Here is a 13,416-nt window from a genome sequence, read left to right on the forward strand (position 1 = left end):
TTAACAGACACAAATGCAGTTTGGTGATAGCTGATGGAATGAAGGGTCTAGAATGGATTTACAAAGAATTTACAGAGATAAAAAATGAGAATTTAAAACAAGTGTAGGTTTTTGCCTTAGAGACACAAGCAAATGTTAGGTATTTTTTTAATTTAAAAATATATTTTAAAAAGAGGGGAGATTAAGATGAAAGAGGACATAAAAACAGTCTAAAATTGTGATTTTTGTTCTAAACCTACAGATTCTAACGATATTTAAATTACCCTTTCTTTAGAGTCATTACCTAGATAAACCAACTAGGTCTGAACAATTCCAAAGCAGATTAATCTGGTTAAATGATACCACAAGTTCATGTGATACTAGTTTTTTAGTCATCACAGGTCACATAAATTACCACAGCCCATGAAATGAGAATGTTAGCCTATAAAGTTACTTAAGTGATAAACATTATTGCATTGATAAGACATAGACATAGTCAGAGTTGACTTAACTTTAAGGAATTTAGCACAGTTTACATATAAGTCACTCTCCAACTGATAATAGTTTCCAAAATTCATCTGGCTTTTCCCACTTTTTTATTACTGCACATTTGTTATAAATTTAATGGGTTTCATTTTGGCAGATTTGTATATACACTCCGCATACTTTAAGCTTTTCTCCCATCACTACTCCTTTGCCCTAACTCTCATATGTTTGAGGGGGGTGGGATTCAATGTGTATTATGTATTTTGAAAATATACATAACACTGACTGATTTTTAATTTTTACATGTGCAAGTATTTATCTTAGTTACACTTGTTTGAAGGTCCTTATTTTTGGAGAACAGTAGGCATTTTATCTATTCTTTCCATTCCTTAGAGTCTTCCACAGGTTCCAGGAAAGTCTCATTCTCATGGCTACATTTTGCAGTTACTGTTGCTGTGTTAACAGATTCACCATCAGTCCCCTTTACCAGTCTTTTTACAATATTGTGTCTTTTTACAATATTAAAGCGAATAGCATATCCACTGCCACTTGCATACACAGAGATTTTAAAAAAAGGTTTAAAGGGAATCATTTGGCTTCCTCTAAGTGGTTGGAGTGTTACATGAGGCATGGGAACCATTGGCAGTGTTGTAGTTTAAATATATGTCCAGTTTCATGAGTTAAAGTCTTGTAGGATAATAGTAGTAAAGTGCTAGCAATTTCAGAAACATGAAAGTTATCAAAGCTGGAATAGTTACTAGAAGATTCTTTTGGTGGAGCTTCTTCACTTTACCTTCAAACAGTGAGGCATACAAAACCCTGCCATACCTGGTGAACTTGAATACTCCTACACCATCTGTCAGAGAGACCTGTCCAAAGACAAAATTCCAGAAGTCTCTTGGCAAAAGATCAATCATTCTTATATCCACACCACATATGGTATCTTTAGGTTTTTTTAAAAAATTCAAAATGTGCCCTACATGAATTTGTAGATTTTGTGTATGATCATTGACTCTAAAGGAACACCTGGTTGCATAAACAGAAACTGGCTCTAGAAGTTTTACTGTCAACCCATAGAAAAATGCTTCACAGTAGCACTTGAGCCATTTAACATATTCTTCACTGATAACTCTGATGTTCCAGAGAACTCCAACAGACTATATGTAAATACTGCATGCATCTGCAGAGGGTGTCTTTTCGTAGGGATCCCTGAAAAACTGTTCAAAGTCTTGGAGAACCTCAGGATGGGAAATAATCCAATCTGACTGTAGATGCAAGATAATGGACCCAGCTATCACTGGCTGGCAGGAAGGCTTCATTAATTTAATGCTTTTCCCCATCACTTAATTTGTCATACTACAATACAAGAATACAAGCAATGGGTTCTTTGAGAGCTATTTTTAGTCTGTTCAGAGTGTTCTAATATTTGCATATAACAGGTCTCTTTCATTCTCACAATTTTTCAGAGTACATAGAACTTTTAGTCTCCAAGTGAATGGGTCAAATATACTCCATCACAAGGCTTTATATATACATAAAAAGGTAAACTATTTTTAAAAATTAAATTTATGGGTGTAATTTAGGTATACATAATGATCATAGTCATCACAGGGAACTTATACCTGTGCAGGTTATATCTTAGTTCTTCTCTTTTTTCCCATTTACCTCCCCTCCTTTCAACCACTGTTACTTCTAATTTACAAAGCTTTGTTTCCATTTGATCTTTTTTATTCTTCATTTTTCTCCTCAGCCTCTGAAAATGGAAACATATCCTTTGTCCGTGTGTAGGAATGTAGTGAAAATGGCCATACTTACAAAATTGTTATAGAGATTTAAATGAATCCTAATCAAAATACCAGTAGCATATCTCACAGAATTAGAGAAAACAATCCTAAAATTCATTTGGAGCCAGAAGAGATAGAATAGCAAAAGCAATTCTAGATAACAAAGGCAAGGCAGGAGGTATCACATCCCTGATTTGAAGTTATACTATAAAGTTACTGTGAGAAAAACAGCATGGTGCTGGGGGAAAAATACCTGAGAATCAATAGGATAGATTAGATGATACAGAAACAATTCCAAACACACTCAGCCACTTTATCTGTGACAAAGGAGCCAAATATCTTCACTGAAAGAAAGATAATCTCTTTAATAAATGGTGCAGGAAAATTTGACTTTCCACATACTGACGGTTACAGTTAGAGACATATTTTCCACCATGCACTAAACTAAAATTGAAATGGATCAAGATCCAAGTATTAAAGCCAAACCCTAAATCTGCTGGAAGACAGAATAAGTAGAACTCTTGAAGACATTGGTTTAGGCAAAGACTTAATGAATAAAACCTGAATCATACAGGAACTACTGTAAAGAGTCAACAACTGGAATTGCATCTTATTTTTTTCATTCCACAATAGTTGCTCTGTTGCATATTTTTATCCTCCAATATCCTCAGACTACTATCTTTTGGTCTGCAAAGTCAATCAAACAATATAAGCATTAAGTTCTTTCTTTACTTCAGTCAGTGTCATCTCAGCCTGCCTTCTTCCAAATCAACTGGTTACTTGGGGTGGGGGGAATATTCTCTCCCTACCCAAATGCTGGCTGACTCACTGGGACAGTGCTGCAGGACGTTGATGCTCCTTCCTGATTCCAAATGTATCTTCTTAAAAAAGCTTTTGCACAGCAAAAGTCACTACTAACAGAGTGAAGAGGCAATCTACAACTTGAGAAAAAAAATTTTTGCCAGCTGTTCCTCAGATAAAGAACTACTATCTAGAATATATAAAGAGCACACACACACACACACACACACACACACACACACACACAGACCCCCAATTTTAGAAACCCAATCCAAAAATGGACATCTGAAATAGATAGTTTTCAAATGAAAAAGTAGAAAGGGTAATTAAATATATGAAAAAATGTTCAACATCACTGTCATTCAAGAAATGCAAATTAAAACAATGTTGAGATCCCAGCTCATTGTAGAAAGAATGCCTTTTATCAAGGTATCAACCAACAACAAATGTTGGCGGGACTATGGAGAAAAAGGGATCCTTCTCACTGTTGGTGGGAGTGTAGACTGGTACAATCACTGTGGAGGTTCCTTTAAAAGCAAACTGGATGACATGGTTGCACATGCCTGCAATTCCAGCACTTGGGAGTCTGAAGTAGGAGGGTCACTGTGAGTTTGAGACCAGCCTTGGCTTTATAGTGAGACCCTGTTTCAAAAAACAAAAACCAAATAAACAAACAAAAAAAACTAGAGATTCCATTAGACCCAGCTATTCCCCTTCTTGGTATCTTCCTGAAAGAATTAAAAGCATCATACCACAGGAATGTATGCACACCTATGATTTAGCAGCACAGTTTGTAATAACTAAATTATGGAAACAGCCCAAATGCCCATCGGTAAATGAATGGATGAAGAAGATGTAGTATTTTTACACAATGGAGTACTACTCTACCATAAAGAAAGATAAAGGTGAGACATTTCTAGCTAAATGGGTGCATCTTGAGACCATACCTTTCAGTGAAATAAATCAGTCATATGTGTAAATAGTTCATTGTTTCTGATGTGAGAAATCCCAAGTGTTAAAAGTATCAAAATATAACATAGCTATTAAGAAATAGGAAGAAAATGTTCAAATGAGAAGGGGAAATAGGGAAGAGAGAAGGGTAAAAGAAAGAAGGGACAAGAAAAAAGGAGACTAGAAAGAATATGAAAACAAAATGTTTGTAAATAAGAAAGGGAATAGGGATTGAAGGAAGCAGGAAGGGAATGGAAAAAGAAGAATCAAGACATATCATGTACAGGTACAAATTCCCTATGATGAATGTGATCATTATGTATATCTAAAATGTACCAATAAAATTTTAAAAATCAAAAAAAAATTAATTTTTAAAAAGGAAAGTCTTTTCATTGTCTGCCTACCTGTAAAAAAAAAGGAAAATCTTAATCAAGTTTTTTACCTTAAAGATTTGAAAACTGGGCATGGTGGTGCACACCTGTAATTTAGCACTCAGGAGGCTGAGGTAGGAAAGTCATTGCAAGTTTGAGACCAGCCTTGGTTACAAAGTGAGCTCAAGGCCAGCCTGAACTGCATAGCAAGACCCTGCCTCAAGAAAACAAAAGAGTCGAAATATCTGTACAAGTGTTATAGTGTTGTGGAAGCTGCTATTACCCCTTCAAAGCCCTCAACTCTGCCTACTGGACTCCCGCAGCCTCCCCTACCCCTATTTGATCTTTTAAAATTTTCATAACTGCTTTTTTGTAATACAGTCCTCCTTACACAGACGGTTTTTGCAAAGTGTCTTCTTGGTTAGATAAAAGAAAACGAATATTATAATAGAACAAAGCCTGCTCTGAATAGCAGGTTCCCCATGGAATTTTGTTCTCTGAACAGAAAGCAAGATCATCTGATTAAAAAGCTCAAATTCTCTGAAACTTTCTGTTGAAGTCTCTAGTGTGTAACATGAGCATATTTCCATATTAAGGTTATTCAGCTGTGAAAAACACAACTCACACAAAGCTTTTTCTTTAAAAGTTGCGTAAAATCTAAGACTACATGTTGTTACAGAAATGAAAATTCTAAGGCGTTACTCACTGACTGGCTGCATTTTTTTTTCTGCAAGGAAGCAGATACACATTTGAAAAACCAAATGTTGTAACTCAACATTATGACCAAAGCTTTAAAAAATGTAAGTAACTATGTCACAGAATTGCAGGAACATAGATTTTCTTGGCTAATCCAAACAGATACTTAATCATGTTCCGGACAGTGTGGAATGCAGATTTGTCTGCTATTTGTAGACTTCAGCAGGCAGGATCAGAACTTTCTGGAATGTTGGAATCTGGAATGGCTTGAGGAAATATAAATCAGAAATTCTGAGATCTACAGATTTCTTGGACCCATAAACTTTGAAAACAAAATTGAATATCAGAATGGCACTAACCACTTATTTTGATAAATATTAATATTTGAAAGCACAGTATTTGTAATTATTATGAAATATATGACTACAAATTCTACCTCATAAAAGACATGGATTTACAGATTCTGTTTTGGAGAGCTATTTCATAACTGAATTCATGAGATTTGGGGGTCAAGATAACTTTAGGTAACATCTTTCTCAAACCAAACATTTCATTGAGAGTACCTATCATGGCCTACTAAGATGTGCATTATTCCTGACACAAGTGAATGAGACAGGATCAGACTTTGTAGATAGGGTCTGCATTCCTGAGACTTTTTCTTTGGCATAATCACTCTTATGAAGGTTTTTTTTCAGGTGGCAGGCTGATAGGAGACTTAAACATTAACCATATTCCAGCGAGGGTGTGTTTTTAGCATTCTTTTGCACTATCTGGCCTTTAAACAGAAATCCAACCAAATAAACCAGGCGTGGTGGTGCACTTCTGTAATCCCAGCACTGGAGAGGCAGAGACAGGAGGATCATTGCAAGTTTGAGACCAGCCTGGGCTACAAGGTGAGCCCAAGGCCGGTTTGAACTGCACAGCAAGAACCTTTCTCAAAAAGACAAAAATAAAAAAAAGAATCCAACCAAATGATATACTCTAAATACCTATTGTTAAGATTGTTGGATTGTGACATACTAGATATAGACATGATGGACAGGATGAAATGCTACCTAGAGATACTAGAATTTATTTTTATGTTCAGTAAACAGATTGCACTGGTAGTTACCCGCAGTGGGGAAGGATGAATGTATTCTATATATGGAATTGAGGAAGTTCAGGGATATTTAGATAACTAAGGTTTTAGGAGTACCAGTTTGCTAATTGTTCCGTGTCTATTTTTTCTTTGTATTTTTTAGTAACAAAACCCTCTTCGCTGTCTGCAAGCTCCTCATATGGCCACCTAGCAATATAGTAAATTTTCCAGTCTCTCTTGAAAGTAGTATAGTCATCTGCTTCCCAGAATCCTTGGCTCATTTTCATAGTTATTTCCACCTTGATGTTTGATAATATCAAGTGTATGAGCAAAAGATGGAATACTAAGAACTAAATCCCAAAGAACACATCTAGCAAAAAGGCAGAAAATTTTAAATGTATAGATTTTTTTGAGACAAGGTCTTGCTATTTATTTCAAGTTGGCCTTGGAGTCACCCAGGCTGGCCTCAAACTCACAGCAATGCTACTACCTCAGCCTCTTGAGTTCAGGGATTATAGACATGTGCCACCAACTACATCTGGCTAAAAGTGTAGAACTTTATAACTAGAAAAAGAGCTTATAGATTTTAAAGATCATCTAAATATGTTTAAGATGAGGATTAGACATTTTTTTGAGAAAGGCTCTCACTATACAGTTCTGGCTTTTATTTTGTCTTTTTGAGACCGGGTCTTACTGCGCAGTTCCAGATGGCCTTGAAATCTTTTATAGCCCAGGCTGGTCTCAAACTCGCAAGATCCTCCTTCCTTACCCTCCTGTGTGCCAAGATCACAGGCATGCTCCACCATACCAGGCTAAGTATATTCTTGGCTGTTGGGGGGGATATCAGAAATTGAACTCAAGGCCTTGAACAATGCCAAAAAGATTCTGTACTGCTAAGCTACATCCCCAGCACTTTCAGGCTGGTCTTGAACTCATCATGTAGCCTAGGCTGGCCTCAAACTTGTTGCAATCCTCCTGTTTCAGCCTCCCAAGTGGAATCAGATGCATTAAATGACAATCCTAGAATCAGATAGCAGAACTGAAAGTAAGGTATGGGTTTTCTAGTTTAGTTTCTGGTAGTGTTTTTCCTAATTCTTGCTGTAAATTCATTAGAATATTTTAATTAAATTTTTTGATAGGTTGAATGCAAAAGCTTATATGCTTCAGCTTGGCAATTATACTTCAAATCAGATTTTAAATTATCAAAAGGCCAGCATGATCTTATTACAGAGATAATTTTCTAAATTACAAGCCACTCTTCTCTCAAAGAGACTGATAAAACCTTGTATACAGAGGCTGCAGGTAGCTCAGTTGTATAGCACTTGATCACATGGTCCAGGTCCTATGTTTCACTCCCAGTACAAGAAAGAAAGAGAGATAGAGAAAGACACAGAGAGACAGAGACAGAGACAAAGACACAGAGATCCTGTGTATCTACCAATACTGACATTGAAAACCAAAAATCATACAATCCAAAGATTCAAAATATTATTTTTTCTCTTACCCTAGGAACCCTTTGACAGTCTTGCTTGTCAGAATAATGTTTTTGAATTCAAAGATGTCATACAAAGCAACACAAAGAAAAACAATTATATTAAATATATGGTTATTACAATATTAAAAATTATACATGTATGATAGAGTGCTGTATTTGCGCCTTCATTTAATCTATTAATTAACAAGATCTAGTGAGAGTCGAATTTTGAAGTAGCAGTAAGCATAAATGATGTTTCAAGACATCTGCAACAATTGTCATATGCTATGAAAGTATTTGTGATTTCTATTGGTGATAAGTTAGGGGTCTCACTAACATGGCTATACATTTGCATTAAAGGAAGCATTTGCTTTTTAGGCAGAATTGTATTTCTTTTTAAAAGTTTTCATTTTTATTTGTTCATGTTTGCAGTGCATAATGATCACATTCATTGTAGGGAATTGATGCATTTACATAACACACCTCAATTCTTTGTTTGTTTGTTTGTTTTGAGACAGGATCCCACTATGTAGTTCACGCTAACCATGAACTCATTATGAAGCCCAGGCTGGTCTCAAACTCATGGAGATCTTCCTTCCTCAGCCTCTCAAGTGCTAGTTATAGATGCAAGCCATCATATCTTAATCTTTTGCTTTGTTTTGTGTTTTTTAGGAAACATTTGCTTTTGCTAGTGAAAATAAGGTGGGAATATTTTTATTTTTCAGATTCACTAATCTGTTAACCTCAGGTTAACTTCAGGCGGGGCTTGGTGGCACATGCTATAATCCTAGCACTCAGAACCTGAGGCAGGAGAATGGAGGCAGAGGCAGCAGGATTACTGTAAATTCAAGTTTGAGGCTAGCCTGGGCTACACAGTGAGTTCAAGGCCAGCCTGAAATATACAGTAAAACCCTGTCTCAAAAAGAGTCCTTGGATTCATTCAGTCTCTTCATTTTAAACGTGAGGGACCTTTTAGCTAAGGCATGGTGGTGGATCCTTGTAATCCCAAGACTAGGAAGGCTGAGGCTGGAAGATCACTGTAAATTTGAGGCCAGCCTGAGCTACATAGTGAATTCAAAGCCAGCCTAAACTACAAAACAAGACCCTGTCTCAAAACAACAAAAATGTGAAGTATCTTTTATCTGACATACATAAAATGAGCTAAAGTAAAATTAATTCAAAGAAAACTATTGGCTTGATTCACATCTTGGGGACTTCCAGGAAGATGGTGGAGTAGTAAGCAGCAGAGAGAACAGCCTCTCTGAGACACGCCATCTAGATGTGGGAATATACCATCATGAGAAAGACAAGAAGGAAGGACATGGGTCCCTTGGACCAAGGAAGAGTCTGAAGTCTAAACTGAAGCTCACAGAGACAGTTAAAAAGAAAAACTTCAGTGAAGAACAAGGCAGTAGCTGGTGGCGCTTTCACCTGGAGCTGGACTCACTGAGTGAGGGGAGCTGTTGGAACCTGGGGATGCACAGTCACGTGAAGGTGGCAGCTGGCGACCCCAGAGGCCTCTGTAGAGAGACTGGGCAGTGGAGAGAAGCTTCACATATGGAGGACTGTGCTGGATAGTAGTAAGTGCAGAGAAGTTGGTACTTTCCTGGGAGGGAGCCATTGACCATGAGCCCATTTTGCAGTCGAGCTGCATAAGCCCTGAACCAGAACTGTTATTGGCTTCCTCCAGCAGCTCCTAGCTGGGTGCAGACCCGTGGAAATTTCTTGGACTGTGGCGAGCCCAATGACTCTGGCCTTGGGGCAGGCCTGCTAAGGCTGTCTATTACTCTGGCATAAAGCAATTGCTGCCTTGTGGGTATACAGTGGCACAATTTGGGACACTGTCTCCACAAACTGTCTACTAGTGAATCCAGAGAAAATCCTGGAAGTGGACTATTTTTTTGTTTTATTTGTTTTCTTTTCTTGTTTGTTTGTTTTATTCAGTTTGTGTTTTATTACACTTTCTTTCTTATTGTTTTCTTTTTTATGAGTGTCAATATGGCTCCTAACATTTTGGAGTGTTGGTTTGGTGGTCATAAATTTCCTCAGATATTCTTTATTACAAAAGTATCTTATTTCTCCATCAATTTTGAAAGATAGTTTTGCAGGATACATCAATCTGGGTTGAAAGTTGTTTTCCTTCAGAACTTGGAGTACTTCACTCCAAGCTCTCCTTGACTTAAGGGTTTGGGCTGAGAAGTCTGCTGTAATTCTGATGGTCTTTCCTTTATAGGTGATTTGTTTCTTTTCCCTAACAGCTTTTAGTATTCTATTCTTGTTTTGAATTTCTGGAATCTTGACTATGATATACATGGATGGAGATTTTTTGATCCTTGCAAACTGGAGTTCTATGTGCTTCATTTATTTTTATGCCAAATTCTTTTTCTCTACCAGGAAAGTTTTCTGTCACAATGTCTGTGAACATGTTTTTAATGTTATTTGTGCTATCTCCTGCTTGTTCATTGACTCCAAATAATCTTGTTATTCTTCTTTGTCTCATCTAGTAGCTACTATCAGGGGTTGCTGTTCTATTTGCAGACAACATGAATTTCAAGCCAAGACTGATTAAGAGAGATAAAGAAGGTCACTATATCCTGGTAAAGGGAATAATCCAAGAGGAAAAGATAACAATCAAATATATATTCAACAAATATCAGTGCACCTAGTTATATAAAATAATTATTAATGGGCATGAAAAATTAAATAAGCATTAATACAATTGTATTGGGAGACCTCAGTACTCCACTATCACAAAAAGACACAACTAGACAGAAAAATCAACAACATATTAAAATAAATCAAACTTTTGAGCAAATGGACCTAGTAGATGTCTATAGTGTTTCACCTCACAACATCAGAATACATATTCTTCTCAGCTGCTCATGGGACAGTCTCCAAAATAGACCATATACTGGCTCATAGAACATACTTAAGTAAATATAAAGGAACTGAAATTATCCCATGCATACTATCAGACCACAAAGCAATGAAACTGGAAATCCATGCAAAAGGAATCCACAAGAACTTCATCAACACATGGAAATTAAATAGCACCCTACTGAACAATGAATTGGTCACAGACAAAATTAAAGAAGAAATCAGACAGTTTTTACAGTTGAATGTAATGGTAATACAACATACTGGAACTTGTGGGACATGGTCAAAGCAGTCTTAAGAGGGGAATTACAGCAATAAATGCCCATATCAGGAAAACAGAGCAAGCACATATAAAAAACTTAATATTGAACCTCAAACTTCTAGAAAAAGAAGAGCAGGCTGAACCAAAAGCTCATACGGGGGAGGAAATTATAATGATCAGAGCAGAAATTAACACACGGAAGGCTAAAAAAAATACAAAGAATCCATGAATTGAAGAGTTGGTTTTTTGAAAGATTAAATAAAATTGACAAGATCTTGGTCAACTTCATCAAAAACAGAAAAGACCTAAACCCATGCAATTAGGAATGAAAAGGATAAAATCGCAACAGATCCTGTAGAAATCCAGAAAATCATCTATACCTACTTTGAAAACTTCTATCTAATAAAATGAGAAATACAGAAGAAATGGACAGGTTCCTTGATACATATGAATTACCAAAGCTGAATCAAGAAGCTATAAAAATCATAAATAACTCAATATTAATAATGAAATTAAAGATGTAATTAAAAACCTATCAACAAAGAAAAACCCAGGCCCTGATGGATTCATTGCTGAATTCTACAAGAAATTTAGTGAAGACATAATACCACTACTTTTCAAACTCTTTAATAAAATTGAAAGGGAAGCAGTACTCCCAGATTCATTCCTGGAAACATTACTCTGATCCCAATACCAGAGAGGGACTCAACTAAGGAAAAGAATTACACGCCAATCTCCCTAATGAACACTGATGCAAAATTTCTCAGTAAGATACTGTCAAACAGACTGCAGCAAATCATTAAAAGATTATACATCATGATTAGGTGGGATTCAGCCCAGGGATGCAGGGATGGTCCGTGGACAAAAGCATATGATCATCTCAATAGATGCAGAAAAGCTTTTGACAAAGACCAGAACCCATTCATGATAAAAACCCTAAAGAAAATTGGAGTACATGGTCTTTATCTCAATCTGGTAAAAGCCATCTATGACAAACCACAGACAACATCATACTAAATGAACAAAAACTAAAAGCCTTTATTCTAAAATCAGAAACAAGACCAGGATATCTACTATCACCACTTTTATTCAACATAGTCCTGGAAACTTTAGCAAGAGCAATTAGAAAGACAAAGAAATGAAAGGAATAAAGATAGGAAAGGAAGAAGTTAAACTATCATTATTTGCAGATGACATAATTCTCTACTTAGAAGACCCCAAAATCCACCAAAGACTTCTAGATTTAATAAGCAAATTCAGTAATGCAGCTGGTTACAGAATCAACACTCAAAAATTAATATCCTTAATAACAAACTCAGTGAGAGAGAAATCAGAGAAACAATACCTTTTACAATAGTATCCAAAAAATGAAATACCTAGGAATCAATCTAATGAAGGATGTAAAAAACCTCTACATTGAAAACTTTAGTACTCTGAAAAAGGAGATTGTTGAAGATATAAAATGGAGAGATATCCTTGCTCTTGGGTAGAAAGAACCAATATAGTGAAAATGGCCATATTTCCAAAACTGTTACACAGATTCAGTGCAATCTGAATCAAAATCCCAATAGCATATCTTACATAATTAGAAAAAAATCCTAAAATTCTGGAATCAAAAGAGTCCTAGTAATTTGATCATAGGCAACAAAGACAGGGGGCATCACAATCCCTGACTTGAAATGATACTATAAAGCTACTGTGATAAAAAAAAAAAAAAAACAGTGTGGTACTGGCAGAAAAATACCCAAAGACCAATGAAACAGATTAGAAGATGCACAATTAATTCCAGGCACATTAAGCCACCTTATCTTTGACAAAGGTGCCAAACACATTCACTGGAAGAAAGATAGTCTCTCTAATAAATGGTGCTGGAAAAACTGGCTCTACATATGCTGAAGATTAAAACTGGACCCATATCTTTCACCCACCATGTACTAACCTAAAATCAGAATGGATTAAACATCTTACTCTTAAAACAGAAACATTAAATCTGCTGGATGATAGAGTAGGTAAAACTCTTGAAGACATTGGTGTAGGCAAAAGTTTTATGAATAAAACCCAAATTGCACAGGACTTATTGCAAAAACTCAACCAATGGGATCTCACCCTACTGAAAAGCTTTTTGCACAGCAATAGAAACCACCAACAGAGTGAAGAGACAACCCACAGCATGGGAGAAAATATTTGTCAGCTGTTCCTCAAACAAAAGATTACTCTAAAGAACATATAAAGAACTAAAAAAAGTCTGTCTTCCTAAATTTAAAGACTCAATTCAAAAATGCACATCTGAGATGAATATACACTTCTCAGATGAAGCAATACAAAAGGCAAATAAATACGTGGAAAAATGTTCAATAGAACTAATTATTTGAGAGCTGCAAATTAAAACACTGAGATTATGCTTCACCCAAGCAAGAATGCCCAGTGTTAAGAAATCAAGCAAAACAAATGCTAGAGTGACTGTGGGGGAAAAGGAACCCTTCCCCATTATTGGTGGAATGCACACTGGTGCAACCTCTGTGGAAATCAGTGTGGAGATTCCTCAAAAAACTAGGATTAGAGGTTCCATTCAACCTAGCTACTCCCCTTCTGCGTATCTTCCCAAAAGAATTAAAAACATCATACCACAGTGATATATGTGCACCCATATTTATAGC

The 13,416-nt window shown here is 36.2% G+C and overlaps 1 pseudogene; it reads right to left on the minus strand.

The window, feature by feature from the left end:
- Window positions 1-978: 978 nt before the first annotated feature.
- On the minus strand, window positions 979-1,784 carry LOC100722061 (archaemetzincin-2-like; annotated as a pseudogene).
- Window positions 1,785-13,416: the final 11,632 nt, after the last annotated feature.

The sequence above is a fragment of the Cavia porcellus genome, unplaced genomic scaffold, assembly GCF_034190915.1.
Source record: "Cavia porcellus strain 051 isolate PalLab524CR breed Dunkin Hartley unplaced genomic scaffold, mCavPor4.1 scaffold_33, whole genome shotgun sequence".
NCBI lineage: Eukaryota > Metazoa > Chordata > Mammalia > Rodentia > Caviidae > Cavia > Cavia porcellus.